The sequence below is a fragment of the Pelodiscus sinensis genome, chromosome 20 (genome assembly GCF_049634645.1).
Source record: "Pelodiscus sinensis isolate JC-2024 chromosome 20, ASM4963464v1, whole genome shotgun sequence".
NCBI classification, from domain to species: Eukaryota; Metazoa; Chordata; order Testudines; family Trionychidae; genus Pelodiscus; species Pelodiscus sinensis.
The window spans coordinates 22,891,968-22,904,284 of record NC_134730.1 but is presented as its reverse complement, the minus strand read 5'-3'; the positions used below and the strand labels follow the sequence as shown (position 1 = coordinate 22,904,284).

Here is a 12,317-nt window from a genome sequence, read left to right as displayed (position 1 = left end):
CATCCTATCCCTTTACAGCCTGCCTCGTTTCCATCAAAAATATTGCCTGAATCAACACGTTTCCTGCAGAACATTTTGAATCTGTCATATCTGCATTTTCCAAGGAAAAACTGTTCCGTTGGGAACTTTTCTGCCAGCCCTCATTTCCCTATCTGTAAAATGAGGCTAGTGATCGCTACCATCTTGGTAAAGTGCTTTTGAGATCTGTGGCTGAAAAAGTGCTGTTGGTAGGACTAGTTGTTACTGACTATCCTTAGATACTGCTGGGGATCTCCCCTAGTTCTTCACCGTTCGATTTTGTTATCTCGCCTTTGCCGCTTTGAATGAGGCAAACATATGTGTTAAGTCTCCACATACTTGAGAAAAGGCATGACCCTCAAGATGATGCTGTATCTATCGAGTTTCTCTGTGGATCACGTAAAGCAAATGCTGGATGGTCGCTAACCGGCTATCTTCAGTGATGGACATTGCAAAGCTTGAAAGAAACCAGCACCTGACCAGTTTTTATATAAAAATGTGGTGAATGTCCCCTGTAATCTCACTGGCTAAGCCTAGCCAAAGGGGGCATGTTACACATCTTGGTAAAATTAGTGGGATTTGGTATGGTCCTTTACCTTTGCAGGTCAGCGCTAAAGGAATGCTTTGCACACATGAACTATCTCAAGCTCACCAAACGGCTTATTAGTTTCAGGCACTGGCCCCTGGATTCTTACGGCCTTGATAACTTTATTAAATGCAGCCCCATCTTATCCCGCCAGCAGAATGGCCTTAACTAGTCGTAGATATTTTAAAGTAGCCATCTTTGTGGAGTGATCGCTTCCAGACCTTGCTGAGAGACACGCATGTGTTTGAACTGCCTGCTTTCCTTCTCCATTTCACCATAAAGTAGCCAATTTAATTTTGCACAATACTGGTTGATAACAACCATGTGTGTGTGTCTTCGACATTTATGTACTTCAGAGAAGGCCCTGCTTGGTCAGTGTGAGATAATTTCACAAAGAAAAATGGAACCAGATGTTCCCCCTTTTTTATTTGGCTTCTCAATCAGACGATCTCATTTCCACTGTCAATCTTCTCTCAGGTTTTCCATTACCTTGAGGAAGGGGATAGCTTTACACTTGGTGTTTTCATTACCCGCGCGCCTGACAAGAAGCGTGCGGCGCATCTGAGGGAGATGGGTTTTGGCTTAGTGCCTCTTAGATCGTTATTAAGCTGAATGTGATTGGGGAGAGAGGAATTCCAGCCGGGTTTACACCTCTCGGGGTGAACCTGTCTGCTCACTGAGAGTGACAAGTCATCCCTAGCAGCAGCACCCAAAACTAACCATTGTGACAAGCCAGGAATAAACACTTCAGATGCCGAAGTCCTGAGCCAAATATTTTTGACTCCCTCCTCCCGCTGGCCATTGTGCAACCTAACTGCTTGACAAGAAAACCTTGGGATCAGCCAGGAATACCCCTGAGCGGGGGGAAACTGGCATTTTAGGTGCCCCCCTGCACAGGCATGTGATGGCTGCTACCTTAGCTGACCCATTGGTGACTGACGCATGGCTCTTCAGAGCTCAAACCTGCTGCGGTTTGAGCTAAGCCTCTCTTAGTTTATGGTGACCCTAAGAGCCAGCGGCTGAGCGGGGAGAGGGGGAATTCCCATTCCTGTACACATACTCTGACTAGCTCAGCAGGAGAGAGTCCAGGTATAAATAGCATCTCTACCGTAGCATAGCTGGAAGCACAGCTTAGTGGTGCTAAGTATGTATCCACAGGGCTCAGATGGCTTTATACCGATCACCGTGCCATTACTGCCCATGCTCCTGGGATCTGTGCTGGTATTTATGCCCATGCTAGCTGGAAAGGAGCTAGCACAAGTATTTGAAGACAAACTGGGACTCACACCCCAAGTGAGTGGATGTCACCTAACTGGAGCGGTCACTGACTCATCTCCTCTCTGGATCTTGCCTGGAGGGGCACCTGTTACACAACACACCCCTGGGTTCCATGTGCTTTCTAGTTCATGTCCTGTGCTCTTCCTTCACCCGTGTGTCACTTACAGGTGTCTACGGGCCTGATTCTCCTTGCCATGGGTGTAAACTGTGTGCAACTCCATTGGCAGTGGCGTCATGCCAGTGTAAAAGGGGAGCAAGCAAGCGAAGAAGTGATACCTGAAGCATTCAATGCCGTGAGCTTCATGGATGCTAAAAACCCACCTGCCTGCCAGAGAACAGTCCTTGAGACCCCCAGGTCCCCATGCCAGTTGGGACATCCATCCAAGGACTGAGATGCATTGCAGGAACTGCCCATGTCCTCCCTCTAAGGCATAAAGCCATTGGGATGTCGTGTGTGTGGAAGGGACAGACAATCAGACCCCGAGGAAGACAGGAAGGTTTCAACTCTGCCAACTCTGCACTAGTTAGGCCTCAGCTGGAGTACTGTGTCCAGTTCTGGGCTCCACATTTCAAGAAAGATGTGGAGAAATTGGAAAGGGTACAGAGAAGAGCGACAAGAATGATTAAAGGTTTAGAGAACATGACCTATGAAGCCAGGCTTCATGAACTGGGCTTGTTTAGTTTGGAAAAAAGAAGATTAAGGGGGGACATGATAGCGGTTTTCAAATATCTAAAAGGGTGTCACAAGGAGGAAGGAGAAAATTTGTTCCTCTTGGTTTCTGAGGACAGGACAAGGAGTAATGGGTTAAAAGTGCAGCAAGGGAGGTTTAGATTAGACATTAGGAAAAAATTCCTAACTGTCAGGGTGGTCAAATATTGGAATAAATTGCCAAGGGAGGTGGTGGAATCTCCCTCTCTGGAGATATTTAAGAACAGGTTAGATAGACATCTGTCAGGGATGGTGTAGACGGAGCTTGGTCCTGCCTTGAGGGCGGGGGGCTGGACTCGATGACCTCTCGAGGTCCCTTCCAGTCCTATTATTCTATGATTCTATGAACTGCCATGGAAAGACAAGCCACTCCTTAGACCCTTAAAATAGACATTAGTCGGCGGGGTCCTATGCTGAGATATTGTGGACCGCTGTGGGAACAGACGGATACCAACGAGATAAAACTGATGGTAGGTGTGCCGGGTGCGGTGCCAAGGTGACCAGAATGACAGGGAGAGTGCAAGCTTTTGGGGCAAAGGCTGTTGAAAATGCTAATTGGCATGGAAGAAGGGGGGGGGAGGTGGTACTACTGAGGAAAGACAAGGAGCTCTGTGTGTCATATGGAATTGCTGGCAATGGGGCGTCCAGGGGAGGTGAGCTGCTCCTGTTAGACAGGGAGACCTTTGAGTTGTCAGCTCGGCGACAGTAATTAAAACTGTGTGACTGGATGGGACTGCCGAGTGACAGAGCACAAAGGAGAGGGCTGAGGGCTTCTGGCAAACAGCAGGAGAGAGTCATCAAAGGAGAGACTGAAGGAGCAGTTAGAGAAGCAGGAGGAGTGCCAGGAAAGCACAGAGTCTCTGGCGCTGGGGTGGGGAGAAAGTTTCCACAAGAAAGGGGACTAGCTTTGTTGGAGACAGTCCATTGAATAAGGAAGCGAGAGGAGGTCTTGTGATACAGCCAAGAATGGGTCCTGGGTGAGGACAGTAAGGGCAATTTCCACAGAGTGGGAGCAGAGACCAGACCAGAGGGATCAGGGAGGGATGTAGGAAAGAGGAAGTTAAGATTGCGACAGGGCCCTACTGAGTAGTCTGGTGGGGAACACCTGAACAAGACTGCCTCTCTGTTGCTCTGGATGACTTACCCCGCAGCAACACAAGCTGCAATGACTGTACTCTGTGAATTCAGCTTGTTGGTTTGTTTACTAGGTTACACCTTATGTACACCCCTAATCCTGCAGCGAGACCCCACCTGCCTTCCAACGAAGCTGGATTCCTGGAAACACTGACCCACAAAGCGCTGCTTTGGGCATTGGCACCTCAGCCCCAAAATTGCTGCAGCGAGCAAGACAGAACAATGAGTAATTGTAGTGATTGCCCTGGGGCAGTCTTGCCAGGCTCTGAAGTTGATACGCTGTCTCGTTGAAAGGTGCTTATGCTTTGATTCAACTGTTATTAAACTCCACTTTGAGAGCAACACCTCTTCATGATCCTCAAATGACTCACCCCTTAGGGATGTACTGGCAGGCTATTACCCTTGGCCTGTCTTTCTCTCCCCAGGCTAGCCTGTGAGGCACTGGGAAGGAGGCAGACTCCTTGGACTGGATCCACGCAGGTAAAGGTACCTAAGTGCTGTTTTTAGGTGCTGCTGTCACCCACAAAAAACCCGCTCGGCTGCTGCCTCGCCCTCTAGACATCTAAAGTCACTCAGCGCCTACATTTTCACAATAATAGTTGGGGTGCCAAGGTTTCTAGCTCTGAGCTACCTTCCTTTCAGGATCCAGGCTTGGGCTACCAACTCTGTTCGGATCTATTCCGGGAGGATCCGTCATGTGACGTAAAGGCACTAATGACTGTCCTACTCTAGAACTCATTGACTACCGAGCCATCTTTTGGTGAAAACATGGAGCATCGTATGAACCGTGATTTCACATTCGAAGCATGTTGCAGAAACACACGCTATTGCAAAATCTCCAGTTGGCATATGAATCCAGTTTTTTTCAATAACAAGATTGGCTTGAGGTTACATTGCTTGTTAAAGTATATTTCTGTGTGTGTTAGCTAATTCCATTCTTTAAAAATACAGAAAATAAAACAGCATACTATTAGACCGGGGCAGGTAATAAAAAAGTGATGGTTTGCCAGGGGTAGCCTGGCTATATTTACCTGTGCCTCTGCAGGTACCAGCGATTGATGATCCTGTTGGTTGCAGATTGCCAATCCTGGCCAATAGGAGCCGTGGGAAACCACTTGGACCAGTACACCGCTTCCCAGAACTCCCATTGGCTGCAGATCACCGTTTCTAGCCAATAGGAGCCGTGAGAAGCCACATGGACTAGGACACTGCTTCTCTCAGCTCCCATTGGCTGCAGAGCACCCTTTCTGGCTAATTGGAGCCGTGGGAAGCTGTATGGACCAGGACACCGCTTCCCTCAGCTCCCATTGGCTGCAAATTGCTGTTCCTGGCCAATAGGAGCCGCGGGAAGCTGCATGGACCAGGACACCGCATCCCACAGCTCCCTGTGGCTGGGAATGGTGATCAGTGCCAACAGGGACTCCAATTGCCAGTACCTGTGGAGGTGCAGGTAAATATAGCAGTGGTGGACTACCAAGGATTAACCCTAGCAAGCCCAATCCAAACCGCAGGCCAGTATTTACTCACCCCTGTATTAGACAATGGCAGATGCAGCAAAAACTTACTGATGAGACTGAAAATCAATTTCCGCTGCCATCACTAGATTTTTCTTGAAATATATCCTCCTCTTTTTTTTCCCCTTTTCTTTCTCGACAAAAGAAATACGAGGGGTTCATTTCTGATTTTTCAGATTCCTTGTGTTTTGGACACTCCACAAGGATGTTAACAGCTTGCCTCTGTTCATGTTTAATGGAAAATGCTTGACCCTAGAAAATGTCTTCTGCTGTCCCTTCACTGACTTTTTGGAGCCAGTTTTTAAAGTCAGGGTCTTGAATCCAATGATCACCGCAGTGACTGCAGCGCTTTTTCTTTTTTACGATACCGTCAGAGGGTTTGAAGCACATTCGCCAGCATGGTCCACTTGCGATTTCTTTTTTTGACAGTGTGAGGCAGGCGCGGTGTGGCGGAGGCAACAGAGACAACGCAAACTTGCCGACGTTACTGCGCAGACGTTACAGCATGAGACAAAGTCAGAGCCCTGGAAGGTAAAAGAAACAGCAGGCGCAGGACAACAGATGAGCAGGCAAACACACATTATCATGGTATTTTAAACACCGGCTAGGCCACTGTGCGGATCTGATGCAATATTAATTTGCAGGATGCCTGATGATTTATCTCCTGGCCTGGGATGCTCTCAGCAGTGTCCTGCAGAGTTAAATCTAATGCTTGGAGACTGCAGGGCAAACCTGGAGGGTTGGCAACCCTAAACCTGGGCACCTCTCGCCTGCCTAAACCCAGCACAGTCCATGAACCAGGGTAAGGATAGGAGTTCGACATTTAAGTGGCATACGGGGCCTGATCCAGTAGGCAAGCTCAGAGATCACCTAGTTTAGGGGTGGGGAACTTAAGGCCCAGGGGCCGGATTCGTGCCTGGATCCAGCCTCTGCAGCTCGGGGCTTCCTCTCCTCTGCCCCCCCTCCCTCCAGCATCAGGGAGCCAGTGTTGCTGCTCCAGCTCTGCAGCCCAGCGTGGTCCCTCTTCACAGGGCTGGAATGCCAGTGCTGGCTCCCTGCTGCAGGGGGGAGGAGCCCTGAGCCTCTGAGGCCGGAGTCTGGCAAGCTGGGGCCAGATCTGACCTGCTGTGCCTCCCGCCCCATCCCTCTCCTGCATCCTACCACACGCAGCCCTCCCCTGCACCCTCCCTCCTGCCCAGACCCCACGCCTCAAGCCTGCTTCACGGCAGCCCCCTCCCACACACTGAACCCCTCATTTTTGCCCCACACTAGAGGCTAGAGGGGCCCACACAATCTACTAGCTCAGGTCCCCCTAGTCCAGGGGTCCCCAACCTGAGGTACGTGTACCTCCAGGGGGTACGAGAAGCTTGTCAAGGGGGCACGGGGAATATTTGGTAAATAACTAGATTATCCTCATTGAAATATTCCAAAAGTAGTCGTGTTAGTGAAAAAAGTTGTGGATTCTAGAGTCTAGAATTTATTTCCTTTCATATTGAATAGGGGAACGGGAAGGTTTACTAAAAGCCAAAGGGGCACGGGGACCGAAAAAGGTTGGGAACCCCTGCCCTAGGCTCCGGTGCGCAAAGGGAATGTGTGGAGCATCCTCCTGCTTCTCAGTCCAGGGCCACGTCGCTGAGGTGTCTTTTTTTTTGCTTGCTCCTCACTTTTGTGTGGCCCCTGACTGATTTTTTTTTTCTGTGGGTTGGCGTCCCCCGACCCAGAAAAGGTTCCCCACCCTGTCCTAGTTCCATGCAAAATGGCTAGGGTTGGTGAGGGCAAGACGCCCTGCCATCTAACCTTCCACCTAGTGGTTAGAGCCCTCCCCTGGCACATAGGAGACCAAGTCACCCCTCTTCCAGTGATCTGCCACCTCGCAGGCGAGGCTCCTAAACAATAGATTAGAGTCATTAATATTTCTTTAATTGAAGCAGAACAACTTCAATAGGAGGGATGAAGGGAGCCCGCAGCTCAGGCTGTTTTGCAGTCAGGCCTCAGAGACAATTAAAGCAGCCATCTCTGTATATTCTCTGGGTTGCGGATCACAAGCAGAGAGACAGGAGCATCCCCGCATCTTGGACTGTGGGACCAACTTCCCAGAGGGGCAGGGCTTGGCACACACCACTCGCATGGGCATCAGCCTTTGCCTAGCATTGCTGTGTCCCTGCCTGGCAAGCCGGCATTGTGTATCCCACTCCAGGGTGCCTTTCTCACTCATTCATTGTATAGGAGCTTTGGCAACTCACTCTGGCTCCGGGACTCGCATTGTTGTTTTCCTGTGCTTGTTTTTAAGCCCTACGACACTCAGGATGTCAACTCCTAACTCTCTTTGTGGATCCCGGCCAGGCAGCTCAGCCCTTTGTAAAGAAGGAGTCCCTGGCTCGTTCCACAACTGCCTCTTGGTCTGCTTATGTAGTGGTGGGGAAGGGGTCTCTTTGGAGCCCATGTTCTTCTTGGTCGGAAGGATGGAGGCCTGCTGGTTGGTACATGGTTGCCCTGGCTCTGGAGGGGAAAAGAAGCCACTTGGGTATGAGGAGAAAGTGTCTCTGTGTTCCGCTTCGGGGTGGAATCTGGACACAGCACAAGTGTGTCTTCGTACACAGTGTGTTCAGCTCAGAATCTGCAGAACTCCCTCATACCCAGTAAGCTGATTGTCAGAGTCACGCCTGTTGCCGTAAACACTATCTGACACATGGCAAAGCCCTGGAATGCTGCACGTTCTCCAAGCAGCTGGCAAAGGCTGCCCAAATCCCGTTAGTGGATGGCACATCAGCCAATAAGCAAAGGCCCCTATATAAAGGAGGCTTGAGGATCATCACCGTTTCCTATGGATTAATCTAAAATGGCTTCACTCCACGGCACCCCTTGCAGGGAAGACAGCAGGGGCTCAGGCAGCAATTCCTTCCCCAGCATCCTCCTCATCTCTTTTCTCTCTGTGAGCAAAGTTGAAAGAATTTCTGAGGAAGATACAGAAACTGCCATGAATTTTTTAGCGCGCTCCTTCTATTGAATTGTCAACTTTCTATCAAGATGCAATTTTCACAGCCATTATAATAGTAATAATTTGTCGCACTGCGTGCTTTTGTTTCAATAAAGGCAGGGAGAAGGCAAATCCCACCAGAAAAAAAACAGGAGGGGCCTGGTCTGAATGGGAGAAGAGCGACCTGCCTAATTCTAGCCACATGTTTATCGTTTCCCAGGGCCATCTCTTGGTCTCACTGAAGTCAACAAGAACTTTGTCACTGATTTCAGTAGAACTAGGAGGTAGAAACCTTAAGGGTAGAATTTGGCCTCTCTTACCACATTGCTCCCTACTCCCTTCTTAACCCGTCTTGCAAATCATCCAGACTGGTAAAAAGGCCAAGATGTTGAGGTACGTAGAGGAGCAGATGAGAATCCCATCGTGATCTGTGCCAAATGGAAAAGGTTGCAACTCTGTGTTAGGTGGCAAGGCCAGGTCTACACTAAAGGGAAAAGTCAACTTAAGATATGCACCGCCAGCTACATTAATTGCATAGCTGCAATCAACATAACTTGGATCACATTTTCGTGCAGTCCACACCGTGGGAAGTCAATGGGAGCAACGACTCCCATGGCTTCCCTTACTCCGCGTGAGGAGCAGGACTAGCGCCCCCTCAGTTCAAATTTGCGGGTCTTATCTGCTAAATTGAAGGCTGGAAGATTGACTTCTGGAGAGTCAATCTTCTCCATATTGTAGACAAGTCCCTAGTGAAAAATAATGACCAGGGAAAGGCCTGGGCACAGCACAGGAACAGTGCTCGGGAACGTGGGTCATTTAATCTTGGCTATGACACTGATGCCCTCAAGAGAACTGGACTGAATTGCTTATGGTCAGATCCAATGGTTGTTCAAGTCAGTGGGGGCCTTTCTGTTTGTTTCTCTGGGCCCTGGATGAGTCTCTTCAGCCATGTTTTTCAAACTTGGGTGCCCAAAATTAGACCCTTTTATCTACATTAAAGGCAGGTTTACAGAAGTACTGGATGCCTTCTACTTCAGTGAGCTACTGCAGGAGATTTACTGTGCCACTTATTTTGAGGCCTAGATATAAGTTTAGGGCATGTCTACACAGCAGTGTTATTTCGGAATACGAATGTTATTTCAAAATAACAAAATGCGCCTCTACACGGCAAGCCATTATTTTGAAATAATGTTGAGCTGGAGGACTTCTTTTTCCAACTCCTGTAACCCTCATTTCACGAGGAGTGAGGGAAATCGAAGGACAAGTGTTCTTCCTTCAGCTTTCTGCTGTGTAAAAGCTGAATTAAGTTTTTTTTACTTAAGCTACGCAATTGAGGTAGCTAAAGTTGCGTATCTTAATTCGACTTTTGCCCTGCTTTAGAGACATGCCCTTTGCCTCTCTGCCTCCATTTCTACAGAACATTCCTCATCATAACAGGAAGATAATGAGCCAGGCTCCTGGTTCGAAATTGGCACTGCTTCTCCCAAGTCACTACACCAATTTATACCGGTTGTGGCTCTTGCTCTAACCAGCCAATCTCTTTACTTTCTTATATTACACAAGCAATATGCTATCTAAGTTCCTTATTTACTGCTAACTGGCAAGAGCGTTGGGAGAATGTTTGTAAACTTTTCTGCAAATGAAAAGCATTAAGCAATGATAAGAAGTCTCAGAGGGGTAGCCATGTTAGTCTGTAACTTGAAAAACAATGACCTGTCCTGTGTCACTTTAGAGACTAACAGATATATTAAGTATTTAATAATATATTAAATATATTAAGCGATGGTGTTATTGTGACTATTATTGATGTATTATTATGTCTGTCTTATGATTCAAACAGGTTCATATTAGGAGCCTGATCCAATAGCCTTAGAAAGATGCGCACTGACTCCAAAGGGCTTTGACACAGGCCCTAAAATGTTGATTTTTTTCATGAGCTGTGTATTTTCCGAGCATGCCATGTCAGTGTGTAGGTGATGAATGGGCCAGATCCTTAGCTGATATAAATGTGTCACTTTGACTTCAATGGAGCAAAGCCAGTTTACATCAGTTGAGGATCCGCTCCCCTCTCCCGTCTTTCCAATTACATGTACATCAAAATTCTTTTTTTTTCCATAAAGGAAATATACGGTACAATTTCATTGCAAAAGCCTGTAATTAAGCCACCTCGCTGCTCTGGCAATAGGCACTCTACCAATAATAAGACAAATATTCCAGCACAGTTTAATTCTGATGAATCTGAGCTAAAAACCTCTCTGTCATTGCTCATTACTGAGGCAGCAAAATGTGCTTAACAGAGTATCTTACCGAAATTAGTGAAAACATTAAACTTCCCCAAAAAAGCTTTCTTTTGAAAAGTTGTTCTAAGCAAGTTCCTAAAATCTCAGAAGTATTAAATCCTCATTAATAGAAGCTCAATGTATTTATGGTGTCAAAAATGTGTTTTATAAAAGCCAAAAGCAGAGTTGCACAAGTTGCCTCATTATCAATAATCTAGCTTCGTCCCTTTTATGTGTCATTTCTTTACACAATATACTATCATTTATGACTTTTAGCAAATACATCATGGCAAAGGATTACTCTCATCAGAGGCAGTCTTTGAAAAGGATATGCTAATTTCTAGAGAGCAAGAAAACATCAAAACAGTGCCAGCAAATAGCCAAGGGACTTTCATGTCTTAATATCCCTCAGAAGTGCTTTATCTCCTAGTGCAACGTGTATCATAGAATAAACAGGAAATGAAACAGCCAAGGCATCAAAGAAGCACCAGTGCATGGCTGTAATTTTAGATCACGTTTAATAAAGGTTATCTGCAGCTGGCTAATCAAACAAAAGGGTGTATGTTTTAAAGCGCCATTTGATAATTTTCATTTAAGGCTCCGGATCAAAGAGATCCTAACAATGTCTTACTGACTCTGGATAGATCCTTTGCCTCACTTTTCAAAGTAGCTTAGTTTATTGGTTGTAAAAATTGTTTTGATGTTCTAATTTTTTAGGTGGATGAGAGATCAGAAACGGCTCTGGTTTCACGTGCACCTTAATTTGTAAAGCAACAGAAAGCGAGTTGGAAGGGAAATGAGCGGATACATCAAAGGTCAGGACGATCCTGCGAGTCACCTTTATAAGCCTGAGTGAACAGACTAAAATACACGCCAAGAGGTTCCCTCCCCTCCCCCAATCACAGACATGCCTGGTGTCTGTATTTTCCTTGGCAGTTATCATGGGAGCAAGGCTTAAAGCCTATGCAAGTTTGGACCAGACCATTGACTGACTAGTGAGAGTGAAGGTAAAATATCTGGGAAGTCAGAGGGACTGGAAAGGGTGTCAAGTTTGCAAATGAATGGTAGCTCTGCAGTTTCTCACTATTCATGTGGGTTTGAATAGGGACTTGGTATTCATACCTTCTTGTCAACTGTTGGGAATGGGTCACAGCCAGCCTGACAGAATTGGCCTCGTTAGTACTGGTGCTCCACCTGATAAGGTGACTCCTTTCTTTTCACGTGCTAGTATATTTATCCCGACCTCTGTAATTTCCACTCCATGCATCTGATGAAGTGGCTCTTTGCCCACAAAAGCTGATGCCCAAATAAATCTATTGGTCTTTAAGGACTCCTCATTGTTTTTGAAGATACAGACGAACACAGCTACGTCTCTGAGACATCCCACCCAAAAACATCTCAGGAACAAAGACTGACGTGAACTAGGGGGAAGTGCTGGACATGGCTAAAGGATTTTTTAGACTGTGAATGAAACACCTGGGATTCCAAGCTGTAAGCTTAGTGCAGCTTGCTCCTTACGAATCTCCAGACTGCTGGTGTCATTCAGGGTGAAAATTTGCTATTCATACCTGATCTGTTTAGTATGTTACACTTAGTTTGCATGTTTTGTTTATTTACTAGGTAACCTGTTTTGATCTGTTTGCTACCCCTTATAATCACTTAAAATCTAGTTTTTGTAGTTAATACATTTAGTTTTTGCTTTGTCTAAAACGTGTGTGTGTCTGTGTGTGTGTGAGTCATAACTTGGAACAAAAAGCCATTGTAGATTTTCTGCTCCATATTGAGGGGGAGAGTGAATTTCATGAGCTCATGAAATATATTT

The 12,317-nt window shown here is 46.8% G+C and overlaps 1 long non-coding RNA gene across 3 annotated transcripts in view; it reads left to right on the top strand.

Annotated features, from left to right (window-relative positions):
- LOC106731434 (uncharacterized) overlaps nucleotides 1–12,317 on the top strand; it is a 96,054-nt gene that overhangs the window by 25,923 nt on the left and 57,814 nt on the right. Inside the window, exon 4 of one of the 3 annotated variants that reach the window (XR_012896969.1) lies at nucleotides 5,669–6,467. The exons of the other annotated variants lie outside the window; for them this stretch is intronic. This is a non-coding gene — a long non-coding RNA (uncharacterized LOC106731434). Of the gene's footprint in view, nucleotides 1–5,668; nucleotides 6,468–12,317 lie in introns of those variants that run through there. 3 annotated transcript variants of the gene reach the window in all.